This window comes from Helicoverpa zea, chromosome 3 (assembly GCF_022581195.2).
Source record: "Helicoverpa zea isolate HzStark_Cry1AcR chromosome 3, ilHelZeax1.1, whole genome shotgun sequence".
NCBI lineage: Eukaryota > Metazoa > Arthropoda > Insecta > Lepidoptera > Noctuidae > Helicoverpa > Helicoverpa zea.
Window position 1 is genome coordinate 3,840,645 of NC_061454.1, and position 15,008 is coordinate 3,855,652.

General features: G+C 36.3%; 1 long non-coding RNA gene across 1 annotated transcript; it reads right to left on the minus strand.

Moving 5' to 3' along the window:
• Nucleotides 1-10,187: 10,187 nt before the first annotated feature.
• LOC124646059 lies at nucleotides 10,188-11,135 on the minus strand. Its single transcript, XR_006986301.1, has 2 exons — nucleotides 10,642-11,135; nucleotides 10,188-10,473 (listed from the first exon to the last, which is right to left on the minus strand). It is a non-coding gene; the product is annotated as an uncharacterized LOC124646059 (long non-coding RNA).
• Nucleotides 11,136-15,008: the final 3,873 nt, after the last annotated feature.

Sequence of the window (15,008 nt, forward strand, 5' to 3'; positions counted from 1 at the left end):
ACCACTAATTCTTTTACACATAAATATTTTGTTTAGATAAGGGCGAGATTCTATTTACGCGCGACAAACGACCGTCGCGGTGTGAAGCGACGCTACTCTGCCTCCATTTAGTCGCCTATTTGTTGTTCCCACTGCGCATGCGTGGTCACACTCGTCGAACTACCAACTGTATATGCACACAACACTGTGTCTACATCTATTACGATTTGGACATTATAAAATGACACAGTGACAATTTATAGTAACAGCTGAAACACAGCTGTAGCACCAGTTTAACATGTTACAGGAAATTAAACTTTATGTTTTGTGTGATAAGATTTATTATAGCGTACAAAATAAGTTTATGGCGGTGTTTTGTGGCTTGTAACAAAACGGTAAGCGCTACGGTTAACACTTGGATGGTATTGCAAAAATAAACACGACCGAATTTGATCATTCATGATTGATTAAATAAGGGATGAACTTTCCTTGAGAGTACGTGGTATTATTTTATTTAAACTGCATTATTTATTCAATGGGTGTTCAATAAAAATATTTTCGTCGTTCTAAATAAGTACGGCGGGAAAGGAGATATATTTTGAGGTAAAAATAAAAAAGACCTACCTGAAGTTAGTATTGTTTTACAGTATAAGTCAACAAAACGGCGATTGATTTCTGCATCATACCTACATGCAAAAGAAAAGATAGTGTTAATAAGAGAACCGTACTGATAGCCTCAAATATACCTATTTTACAGAATCAATGCATAATCACTCTTACCTTTTAACAATATAATCCCACAATTTACTACAAAAGTTCACTACCCTCTAACCTTTCTTACTTAAAACTTTCCAACCGACTTAATTTCTAATTGTTAGACTAATATTATCCTGTGTTGTTCTGTATGTTATATTCTCTTTTCATACATTAAGGAACTATACTATATTTACCGAAGTATACTAAATCATTTTAGTTTTATACGGACAACACTACCTCTACTGTGAGGACAACACTAAAAAGAGATTTTGACAGTTAGAGCGCGCGCTTCCCATGCGCTTCCTTCGTGGACTGATAAACTATATTTTCTTACGATTGATATTAAATTGTGTTTTAAAAGTGAATACAAGAAGTTATTGTGATACGAATTGACGTTTTATTTCTGATTAAGGCTAGGAGATCATACCCTAGCTTATATCAGAAGCGGGAAGAACAGAAAACGCCTAATTACCAATGGGGCGCGAATGCTCCGAATACAATAATATTAATGATCACGCCACACTATGCGAAACACTTAAACGAAGACGAGATGACCACAGCACTGATTGCTCAACCGCAATAATGTATCAAGGACTTATCTACTCAAGGAAAACAAAGCGACATGGTCAACAACTTGTGGAGCCTATAATGACGACGACCAGACAAGATTCTTGTGTGTAGATTACTGCTTGACACACACTACGCCTGATGGCGATTAGACACCTTCTCCGCCGCGATGCAACAGGTACCCGAGACATTGGACAATCAGGTATAAGCATTAATATTTTTTTTTCTCATTCCAATTAATCCATGGAATAGAAAACAATCATTTAATTGCCCAAACATGTGTATACATGCATACACACGCAGGTGCATGCATGTAGGATAATACAATTATTAAAGGTATGTGCTTAAAACATGTTTGCCACTTGTCATGGCATACAAATATAAAACCAGAAACATTTAGCTCTATATACTAAAAACTATTTGAGCTGACATTTCAGAGCTTCGGTACTGAGTTTCCTCTAGGTTATAGATATTTTGTTGTACATAATGGGTGCCATTCAAAATATAATTTAGCACATAAGTGCAGTTTTACATGGATGTGAACAGAGTTTGCTATTGATCCATTTGATGCATACATTTTTAAGGTGAGTAAATGTACAACAATATATTTCATTAGACATCCATAAACCAGCTGGGAACATGACAGATACTCTGAGGTAAACATTTATATCCTGAGTAATTATGTATGGTGTTATTTTTGCTACACATTGAATACATAAAATATTCATGAGAAAAGAGTAAATAAAGCAAGTAAAGCTAATTGCATAGTTCATGGGGATGATGGCCAAACGATTTGGTGTTAATGCATTATTTACATACATTACTGAAATAGACAAAGGAAGTACCTATAAAAAATAAGTAAATAGGATATAACAATAGGATATTCATGATATAAAGCCAATATTACAATAATTAAAATTGAAATAATCATAATCACTTACAAATAGAGGTAGAAAATAAAGTGGTTAATTGACAACCAACAAAAACCGTGCGACACAGCTCTTGACTATTCTATGTACATCCAAAGCGGTGATAACAGGTATTAATAATGGATAATCAAATACTTTAAAGTACTATAAACACTAAACTGGTTTTTATTAATAAAGTAACTATGAAACTAAATGCTTCAAGCCAGTATGTTTCAGACAGTAAGTATGTTTTACCAATATCTTGGTACTGCCAATAGCATACATCATTGTTAAGTAAAACTTCATTCCAAGCAAATATCATTGCTTGTTATTATTTTAAAGAGTATCTAAAGTGAAAATTATAAAAATGGTAATCTTTTTAAATGATCTTTTCCATATTATTAACTGTAAATTGCCTCACCTAGAAAAAGTTAAACTGCTTATTCTATCTGAATGTTGGATGATATTACAGCTAACAGGTACATTATAGGACTGTAACACATTAAGGATAGTTTAATCACAGTAAAGATGCAGCAATTGTAGTAAATATTATTTACTTAAAGGATTTTACAGACTGAAGCATAATAAATAAATATAAATCAGTAGTGTCAATTAATCAGAAGAAAATATAACTCAGTAGTGTCAGTAATCTGAGTAGCCAGATCAGATATGTTCTTTTTGAAAGATTTCATTTTAATTTGGAATCCACCACTTAATGCTGAGACCAGTTTTCTCAACCATTAAAAATAACCCGAAGTGCTTAAAGATATGTATACTAGAATCAAATAAATACAAAATAAAGAAATTTCGGCTTTGAAATCTGAATCGAAAGCAGTCTATATATTATTAACTTAATAATTGAATATGGCAATTGGGTCAATAAGAGATAGGTTTGAGTTGGAACAAAACAACATTAGTTATACATAAAATTGTCTGATACTACACAGGAGCTATACCATCAGAATACATTATACCATACTGAAAAAGAAGTATGTGAGACAGTTAAAGAATAAAAGACTAGGCAATTAATAAGTAATTTGTCCTAGCCCATTAAAAAGTTGAATGCATACCAGGGCACTCAGTAAAACATATAGATTATTATAAATAAACTGAACCTGAACTTTTATGGATGGTAACGATACGAGTTAACATTTCTCTCTATACTCTCTTTATGACAGGAAATCTTGTAATTTCCTGGGAGGTAAGACATTTTATTCTGAGACTAAATTTCAGCACATATTGTATGTTAGACCTTCTCTCACAGAAAATTACATGTACAGTTTATGATGATTTTCTTGATTGATGTTGTGAGTCTATTCTGACCACTTATAAAATAGGAACCAAGATTGTGGAGGATCAGAGGAGTGAATTCAGTGGGGTGTCAACAACATCTTTAACAAGTCAGTAAGTACAACCACAAGTGTTTTACAGTCAACAACTAAGAAAGAGCATTGCTTAGTATCTATTAGTTTTGAACCATTAATTGAAAAAAAAAACTGACTGATAAAGAACAATTTATATGGTGATTGGAACTTATATTTAAAGATGATGACATCTGGTTATGTTTATATTCATATATATTTATTTGCATTCCATAATGTTACAATAGATGTTGAAGAGGCTTAAAACTAAGTAGGTACCATTATAGGCCCTGTTAGGGCACAGCTAAAGAAGGCAATACTTTAAGGCACCATAAATAAAGAACCATGAGTTAAACTAGGCTCAGGGGTACTTTGTTGTCACTTTGTTTGTATTAAAATTGTTTCTACGGCACCACCTTCAATTCTGCTTTCGTATCCCTCATCAGGGATATAGTTCCGAAGGAGCAGAAAGCTTTTCCACTCACGCTTTACAACTTGTAGAGTTATAATTTAATTAAATGGTATTAACTAAAAAGAAAAGCTTAAATTGAGAAGTGTAGTGATTTTAATGAATTGTTAATTAATAAAACAATACCAGACGAAGAAAATTGAATGAATAAATTAAAGATTTGTACAATTTTTACCTTGATTATCTGTTATTAATTCTTACGAGCCTCTGTATTGAGATGTGAAATGAATTGAAAGATTCATACTAATTCAGTTTGGTTGTATTGTTGAATTATTGAAATAAGACTACATAAATAAACTTTTGATAAGTTCATAGGTTGGAAGGTATGCACTATGTACTGTTTTAGCTGGTTCTATTGTTTGTTGCTGAAAACAAACGACTCGAGGAAGAAAATGGATATTATGTATTTATATATTTTAACCACTACAATAAGGGATTAACAGAAACAATTGTAATGTTGTAACAATTGTATGGTCTGATTGAGTTTGATTGTGTTGTTAAATAATAATAATAGAAGACATGTATTGATTTAGTTCAACCATAGGCATTGCTCTAATACAAATAAGAGATGGACAGAGAAAAATGTAATTACTTGTACATTTCTCATTTTATTATGTTGTTAATTATTAAAAACTAGCGACTGGAATGCTAATAAAGAATTGAGTATTGAATAGACAAGATATATTGTACTAGTTGTGAGATAACGAATATAAATAAGAGATGGGCAGAGAAACTGACTAAAGAATTTGTATTAGCTACTTTGATCATATTGATGATTAATGGATACTAAACGAGATAAAATATGTATACATATATATTGTAGTCAGAGATAGAAGATGTAATAAATTGAGAGATTTGTATATTGTCCAGTTTGAGGATATTGACAATTACGAGTCATTTATGATTCTGAATTTAATACACGAAGGAATTGTGTAAGGACGGTTTTGTGTAAGGAGCCGCTTGTGATAATATTATTAATCAATATTTATAGAGATCTTCATTGACACATACCTACTTAAAAAGCTGAGTATATTTATCATAGCTCTCAATTCTTCGAAACTAAGTCCTTAAAAAATAAATTGTATATATTGTGCCAATAAAGTGTAATTGTGAAGTATATAAAATAAGACAGGATATTAAGCAATTGTATATTGTATTGAAGATCAATACAAGTGTAGTGACGCAGTTTATGAATCTAAGGCTGGATATTAAGAAATTGTATATTGTATTGTTAATGTACAGTAGTCCAGGTACTGGATAGAAAGAAGTTGTTTACTGTAATGAGAATTATATAAGCAGAAGCAATGTGTAAATACTGATTTGCACTTTGAATTATGATAGTGATAAATTTTAATGTGTTAATAAGGAACATAAGTTCAGAGACTTTGTATAATAGAAGTTTTCTATTGAAATGAGAAATGATATAAGTATTTTGATGCCAATATGGTGATGTTGACTTGTACTGCTTGAATTTGAATGAGGTACACAAATCCAGAGACTGGATACATAGGATTCTTTATTTAATGATTGTTGATATAAGTATGTTGTCGTCGATATGTTCATATTGACTTGTAATATTGAAATTTGAATGTATTGATAAAGTATGTGTAAGATAAGAACCGAGACCAGATATAAGGAATTGTTTATTTGATGGGGAACTATATAAATGAATTCATGTCAATATGTTGATTTTGACTTGTATTGCTTGAATTTGAATGTATTGGTAAGGTACCTACACAAGTCCGGAGACTGGATATAGAGAATTGTTTATTTAATGGGGAATGATAAAAGTATATTGATGTCAAAATGTTGATGTTGACTTGTAATCGTTGAATTTGAATGTATTTATAAAGAAATAAATCCAGAGACTGGATATAAAACATGTCGATTATTGAAATAGGAAATGACATAAGTATATAGATGCCAATATGTTGATGTTGACTTGAAATGGTTGAATTTGAATGTATTTATAAAGAATATAGATCCAGAGACTGGATTATAAAGTTGATTATTGAAATAGGATATGATATAAGTATATAGATGCCAATATGTTGATGTTTACTTGTAATGGTTGAATTTGAATGTATTTATAAAGAAATAAATCCAAAGACTAGATATAAAACAAGTCGATTATTGAAATAGGAAATTATATAAGTATATAGATATCAATATGTTGATGTTGGCTTGAAATGGTTGAATTGGAATGTATTTATAAAGAATATAAATCCAGAGACTGGATATAAAACAAGTCGATTATTTAAATAGGAAAATATATAAGTATATAGATGCCAATATGTTGATGTTGACTTGTCATGGTTAAATTTGAATGTATTGATAAGGTACATAAGTCGAGAGACTTGATAGAAGGATCTTGATGTCAATTTGTTAACATGACTAGAAGGCGTAGATAGCTCCAAATAGGAGTGAATTCCTCGTTGCAGTCACAGTGATAGTAAGATTAACTTACTCTGTTAAACTTGAATGTTTTGATAAAGTATACAAGTCCAAATACTAGACGTGAAGTTGTTTACCGTAGTAAGAATTTGTACAAGTATATGGTTGCCAATTTGTTAAAATGGCAATGTACACAAGTCACAGTTTGGATTCAAAATGAAATGAAATGAAAATATTCGCAGAAATTGTTTATCGTAGTGAGAGTTTATGCAATTATATTGTTGACGATTTGTTAGCATGGCTGGAAGGCGTGGATGGCTCCAGTTGGAGTGAAGGCCACGATGCAGTCATAGTTAGAGATGGCTGGAAGGCGTGGATGGCTCCAGTTGGAGTGAAGGCCACGATGCAGTCCTAGTTAAAGATACGACTCTGGAAGGTTGGCACGATCGTGAAGCCTTGTTGGTGGACATCCTCTTGGCTTTGCGGTGAGGGGTCAAATGCAGATGTCGTGAGTTGAGATTGGCTGGAAGGCGTGGATGGCTCCAGTTGGAGTGAAGGCCACGATGCAGTCCGTTCTAGTTAAAGATACGACTCTGGAAGGTTGGCACGATCGTGAAGCCTTGTTGGTGGACATCCTCTTGGCTTTGCGGTGAGGGGTCAAATGCAGATGTCGTGAGTTGAGATTGGCTGGAAGGCGTGGATGGCTCCAGTTGGAGTGAAGGCCACGATGCAGTCCGTCCTAGTTAAAGATACGACTCTGGAAGGTTGGCACGATCGTGAAGCCTTGTTGGTGGACATCCTCTTGGCTTTGCGGTGAGGGGTCAAATGCAGATGTCGTGAGTTGAGATTGGCTGGAAGGCGTGGATGGCTCCAGTTGGAGTGAAGGCCACGATGCAGTCCGTCCTAGTTAAAGATACGACTCTGGAAGGTTGGCACGATCGTGAAGCCTTGTTGGTGGACATCCTCTTGGCTTTGCGGTGAGGGGTCAAATGCAGATGTCGTGAGTTGAGATTGGCTGGAAGGCGTGGATGGCTCCAGTTGGAGTGAAGGCCACGATGCAGTCCGTCCTAGTTAAAGATACGACTCTGGAAGGTTGGCACGATCGTGAAGCCTTGTTGGTGGACATCCTCTTGGCTTTGCGGTGAGGGGTCAAATGCAGATGTCGTGAGTTGAGATTGGCTGGAAGGCGTGGATGGCTCCAGTTGGAGTGAAGGCCACGATGCAGTCCGTCCTAGTTAAAGATACGACTCTGGAAGGTTGGCACGATCGTGAAGCCTTGTTGGTGGACATCCTCTTGGCTTTGCGGTGAGGGGTCAAATGCAGATGTCGTGAGTTGAGATTGGCTGGAAGGCGTGGATGGCTCCAGTTGGAGTGAAGGCCACGATGCAGTCCGTCCTAGTTAAAGATACGACTCTGGAAGGTTGGCACGATCGTGAAGCCTTGTTGGTGGACATCCTCTTGGCTTTGCGGTGAGGGGTCAAATGCAGATGTCGTGAGTTGAGATTGGCTGGAAGGCGTGGATGGCTCTAGTTGGAGTGAAGGCCACGATGCAGTCCGTCCTAGTTAAAGATACGACTCTGGAAGGTTGGCACGATCGTGAAGCCTTGTTGGTGGACATCCTCTTGGCTTTGCGGTGAGGGGTCAAATGCAGATGTCGTGAGTTGAGATTGGCTGGAAGGCGTGGATGGCTCCAGTTGGAGTGAAGGCCACGATGCAGTCCGTCCTAGTTAAAGATACGACTCTGGAAGGTTGGCACGATCGTGAAGCCTTGTTGGTGGACATCCTCTTGGCTTTGCGGTGAGGGGTCAAATGCAGATGTCGTGAGTTGAGATTGGCTGGAAGGCGTGGATGGCTCCAGTTGGAGTGAAGGCCACGATGCAGTCCGTCCTAGTTAAAGATACGACTCTGGAAGGTTGGCACGATCGTGAAGCCTTGTTGGTGGACATCCTCTTGGCTTTGCGGTGAGGGGTCAAATGCAGATGTCGTGAGTTTAGATTGGCTGGAAGGCGTGGATGGCTCCAGTAAGAGTGAAGGCCTCGAGGCAGTCCTAGGAACGCAGCTCTGTAAAGGTGGCACAGTCATGACTTCTTGCTGGCGAATAACCTCTTGACTTTGACCTTTAACTTTGTACCAAAATATAAACCAATTTGTAAATGTGAACACCATGTAGCATTTTAATTGTCACTTTACTCTCATTTGTCTTTGCGATTCTACATGATCTTCGCATGCTTTTACTGTATGTATCAATACATACAAATTGTAATACTATATTATTTTTAAAAAGAGTAACCATGGAGTTTCTTGCCCGTTCTTCTCCATAGGAAGCTACTTTTGGAATGGGCAACTAGAATCAAACTTAGTTATAATTTTGACGTCCATAAGTGCTTGTAAAGGCCTAAATGAAATAAATGATTTGACTTTGACTTTGAGAAGTTTGAGGACAAACTTAGTGGTCAGAATGGCCGAATGTTAGACTAATATTATCCTGTGTTGTTCTGTATGTTATATTCTCTTTTCATACATTAAGGAACTATACTATATTTACCGAAGTATACTAAATCATTTTAGTTTTATACGGACAACACTACCTCTACTGTGAGGACAACACTAAAAAGAGATTTTGACAGTTAGAGCGCGCGCTTCCCATGCGCTTCCTTCGTGGACTGATAAACTATATTTTCTTACGATTGATATTAAATTGTGTTTTAAAAGTGAATACAAGAAGTTATTGTGATACGAATTGACGTTTTATTTCTGATTAAGGCTAGGAGATCATACCCTAGCTTATATAATTAATGATGCTTAATTTAAATTTTAAAATAAAATAAAATGGTGTGAAAACAATTATATATTTTGGGCACAATTAACAATAATCCGCCTAACAGAGGACATTGCCTGTCTAGGATTTCAGGTCAAAATCCGACCTGCAGGTCTAAAGAGGAAAGTTCAGAACAAGTCTGGAAAAAAGTAAATATTTGGTAGATTTTTCTTCATTAAGTGTACGGTAGGTAAACATTTTGAAAGTCTTACAAAGTTGATGAGAATTGATTGGGTACTTTTTATGCTGATTTTACAGTATGGTGCACTTAAAATGGAATCTTTAGTAAAATGATTGGATGTTTTTATTTTTAAAATTATATCAATCCTTTTTTGTGTGAGAGGAGGCCGGTGCCCAGCAGTGAGTTGAATGATGAAAAAGACTGATGATGATGATGATGGAGTAAGTTGCTTGAGATAATAACGGCTTGAGATTTACCTGTTGTATTGTTTAATGTAATCAAATTGTTAATTATATATAAAGTTTAAGAGTTTTTCTCTTTTCAATTAATAGTGTCGGGACACCTTTTCACACACGGTTGGTTAGCCCCATGGTAAGTTATTAATTAACTTGTGTTATGGGTGCTAACACAACTGATAAACTACATATAGCTACACATATACATATTTATAAATATATATTGTAACACCCAGACCACGGCCAACAAGCATGCTCATCACACAAATGTGGACCGAACCGGGAATCGAACCCGGGACCTCAGATTCGGCAGTCTGGCTTGGTGACCTCATCATCCTCCGAGCCTTTTCCCAATCATGTTGGGGTCGGCTTCCAGTTTAAACGGATTCAGCTGAGTACCAGTGCTTTACAAGAAACGACTGCCTATCTGACCTCCTCAACCCAGTTGCGGCCGTTGGTAGGCTGGTAGTCAGGCTGGCCGACAGGTAGGTAGGTAGGGGTCCAAATAAAGTACACAATTTGGTAGAAATTGAGACTTTATTTAAGCCAACTTCTGTTGCCCTAACCACGAATAGATCTCGAGGTAGAAGGTACACTGGGAACACTGGCCTGAACCGTGGTATAGCTCCGACGACGGCCCAGCTCCTTCCCAGGTTGCACTTCCAGGTCTCCAGCAGGACCCAGGTAGTTCCAGACAGGATCAGGTCTGGTCTTTCACTCGCCGCCAGGTAGAACGTTGCGTAGCGAGGGTTTAAAGTAGAATGTAAAAACTCGAACGTAGAAATTCCAACGTAGAAATAAATCCTGGAAGCGCAGAGACAAGGCTAGCATTAGCAGAGCTTAGGCCACGTTGCCGGGTCCAAAGGTCACAGTGTCCCAGCAAACAAAGTGAACAAAGAACAGCTGCTTTAGATAGAAATTTAGCAAGAAGAACACCTTACAATAGTATTTAAGCAATGCATGGAAACTTACCCCAGCGGGATTTCCGATTATAATTTGTCTAGCACAAATAAGTAGAAATTAGACAGGTACGCAATTACTGAAGGTCAAGTAAAAAAAACGTGTGACACAGCCGTCACGTCTGATGCAATTTGGTCGTCTGCCGCGTCTCCGGCCCGAATGCACTCGAGGCACCACCGTCGCGCGCAGCGAAACCAGTTCACCCGTTTAGAGATGCGTAGGCGCAATAGTTACGAGGACCTTTGTGTAAATAATTAATATTGGGTTCCGTATATGAATTATGTTAATTTTAATATATTATAATTTTTTTTATTTCATTTATTTTAGTACTTTAGGTGTTTTATTAATTTTAGAATAATCTATTGTAATTATTTGTATTTTTTTTTTAATTTCTAACCTATTCTTAGAGCTAGGAAAGTACAACGTTACACAGTAACCCGGGCAACCCGATACCCCTTGGTTAGACTGGTGTCAGACTTTCTGGCTTCTGACTACCCGTAACGACTGTCAAGGATGTTCACTGACTGCCGGGACCTACAGTTTAACGTGCCATCCGAAACACAGTTAATGGTGTCTAAGATATACTTAGAAAGTACATACAAACTTAGAAAAATTGCATTGGTACTTGCCTGACCTGGGATCGAACCCGTGCCCTCATACTTGAGGTTGGTCCTTTACCCACTAAGCCACCACGACTTCCCAAACTCTGTTCGTGACTTTGTTCGTGATCCAAATAAGTAATAATCTTTTTTTCTGCCTATAATATACAGTACGTGTTGAGAAAGGCTATATAGGATATGGTATGTCTGTTATATTTTGGTCTAATGATAATTCAAATACACGTCTATTAATTAGAGCATTGTTCCTTATGGATAGCCTACCCTTACTGAGTAATACTTGTAATTATACCGACCGTTAATTACCAGAATCATTACATAACTAGAATTATTGCGCGTGTACAATATACGCACAACGTGAGACTTTGAATATACATACGTATAAATAATCGTCAAATAAATATGGTCAATCCTTCTCCTTGTGAGACGCCTCCCTGCGCCCAGTAGTGGGACGATAAAAAAGGCTGTATGGAAATAAATAACACCCTTGTCCAGGGGTAACTTACTCTCATCACTAGAGTAAAAAGTAGCCACCTTTTATCTACCTCCATGGCTGTATCTGTGCCAAACATCTCAATAGGTTTACCCGTTTCAGTGTGTTTTCTTTTTACACAGACAGACTTACATTCACATGAAAATAATTACAAGAATTGCCTGGTATACAGTGTAGTGGTACTGGTATGATATAAACCACTCAACTTGTCCACAAAAGGTCACTTTAGTTCAAAAATAGTATACAGTTTTAAATAGTGTATGTACTCACTCACTTGTACTTGAAATGATGACGTCACGACTCCCGTGGCGTGACTGATTCCACTCTGAAGGCACTGCCCAGGGATTTACTACAACTATTACTTTTTACGAGTCTCTTGTTAACATCGTTTTAAAGAGGGTTTAAAATATTGATATGTTGTTTTAGTAATAGGTTTGTAAATGAGGCAGTAAATAAGTGGATGGGGCGGCAATTTTTATTTGTCAAAAAAAGTGATTCCAAATTATTTTCCGGACTTTTACAAGTGTTCTGCAACATTAATCTGGTAAACATGTCCAGATTTTGCTGTTTTATATTAAAAGATACCTAATTATACTCCAGAATTTATATTCTTGCAAACATTATGAAGATTTAAGTTTAAATCGCAACATTCGTCAAACAGGTGATTTGACAACTGCAAATGGTTTTGTTAGCGTTATACTTAATGGTGCAACTCACCCTTAGTATTTACAAAGCAGATTCTGAACTACCGTCAAAGGGCATATCACAAAGGATCTACCTAAATATGCATACTGGATCCTAATAAACAACCTTTCTATTTATAAATACCTGACCTCTGTAACACCATACGTGACCTATACGTGACGTTGATTGAAACTCACGAGCGATTCCATGGAAAGTTATGGGGTTATGGGAGGTAAGAAACCTGTGGTGTATGATAAGTTATCGTCAATTTATTTATCTAGTTTGGGTGTGTGGTCAATAGTTTATGCCCAGTTTGCTATTTTTGGAATATTTTACGTGGTTATATTGAAATCTTGATGTTTTTTTAAACACGAAGATGATAACTATCTTTCATTATCATCTAGGTTTTAATTGTAGGTACTTCTAAGCTAATATGGCCACTTTAAGGTGAGAGAACTTTGAAATTGAAATGAATTGGTTCATATTTGTATTGGTTTATATTTGGTTTATATTCAGCCTTTTCCCACAATTATCCAACTACTCACTACTTATTATCTATAATGACGATTTCAATCCAATATCAATTACTAAAAACAAAAGAAAGCAAAGAATAGCCATGTTTACTCAACTGGCAATCTACAAAACATCGTGTAAACATCGTTCTCGATGGAAAATCCTGGAAATGTAACTTTCCAAGAAGTTTGTAATCCTTTTGAGGATACCAAATGAAATATTGTCCTTCCATCTTGCGGTGTTTGGGAAAAGTTTCAAATGCGAGCGGAGCAGGGTGCAAAACTTAGAGTTGTAAAGCTTTGAAACATTATAACTGTTGGGCTAAAGGTTTTTAAAATTTTGGACGAAGTTTGTTGGTTGCATGTTTTTAATATTCTGGCTGTAACTTCCATTGTATATAAATTTCTTATGTTTTGTTCTGTCTGGTAAACTCTGTTTTTTCAACTACTTATAGTAATAGTAAATAGCTAGTTAAGAATAAATGTCTTTAAAAATAATGTGTCGCGTGACTGCATTGTTGTTTGTGTTACATACAATGAAATAAATATTATTTGCCTTTTCACTTTCAAGTTTTTCTTATAAATCTTAAAAATATAAAGTTATTCAAAAAATGTCTCGGTTGGTGCACATTCTAGCGTAATAAAGTAAATATGAGACACATGACCTAGGTTATTTTCAGTCAGACCAAAGGTCATACTTTAAAAATAACCTAGGTTTAAAACCTCAGACGAATTATTCCCCATAGACTGAACATAGCTTTACCTTTACCCATCTTGTTTGCATTAAAAAAAAGTATACTCGTCTATTTTAAAGCGTAGGCCGGCGTAGACCTGCGTAGCCCAGTTGGCGCTACGCCAGGGGTCAATGACACTGCGTAGCATCCCTTGTAGCCACTCCCTCTCTTCATAGTATTGTTTGGGTATGTTTTTGCGTATCGATAGTTTGTTTTGATGAGTAAATAAGACTTAGACTAAATGAAGTGATAATGATAACCTTCTAGCTGATTATTGACCAAGGTGGCTGTTCTCATGTCAGAAGATTATATAGCCAGCTACACAGGACATATTATAGTGCACAAGCATTTGTGAGGACATAGATGTACTTACTATTCCTTCACTGTCATAGCCCGATAGGACGGTAAACTGACACGACTGGACAGAGATCAGGACCGACATTAACGTGATATATGAAGTATTATGGTAAACAAAAGTGTTAATCAGTTTTACTCATAAAATCAAACTCAGTATTGCTTCTGCTCGATAAATATAACGTGAATCGATGCAATCATACTAAACGGGGCACGTAACGCGTAATTTACAGCCTGTATAAAATACTACGCCGTAGCCAATCGTAGCCGCTACGAGGTCACCGATCGTAGCAGACTTGGCTACAAACGTCAAAGTTTGTTACCGTCACTTGCAAGTTCTATCACAATGTGTCGAAGTTTCGTCAGTAGTTTTATGAGGCAATCAAGAAACTGTTTTAGTAAGATGGTAACTTATTGGGAAGAAGCAATTATGACGCTACGGTCTTAGAGAGGAGGAGATATAAAATAAGTTTGATAAGTTTTTAGTTTCGTTTGTTTTCCTATAAATAAAAAAATTGTTGGTGATATTTTTGGAGGAGAATATTGTTGATATACTTGAGAACCGTGACTCTAGTTAATACTGTTAAGAAAACCCACACAATGCAGACTAAACAGGCGACAGACAGTTGACCCGATGGTAGGTATTTTCATATTATTCACACTGATTTATGAGCGCAAAAAAACTATCGGTTTGCAGTGTTCAAAATTATTATAAAAATGTAGGTATCATTACATTCTTCCACAAGCCTTTATTCTACGAAGGTGCAAAAAACTAAGAAGGTACCCTAAACCAGCGGATTGTGTTCGCGAGGGCAGAAAATCGTTGGTCGGAATATTTTTGGTCGGAATTTTAAATAGGACACCGACCGAACCGTGACTGGCTTCCAATATTTCGGTCCATTTAACCCTAGAAGAGCCTAGAGGTATGTTCAGAATACTCTTGTGGATAATCAGGTCATGATGTATTAGTGAAGGGTAGTTTCAG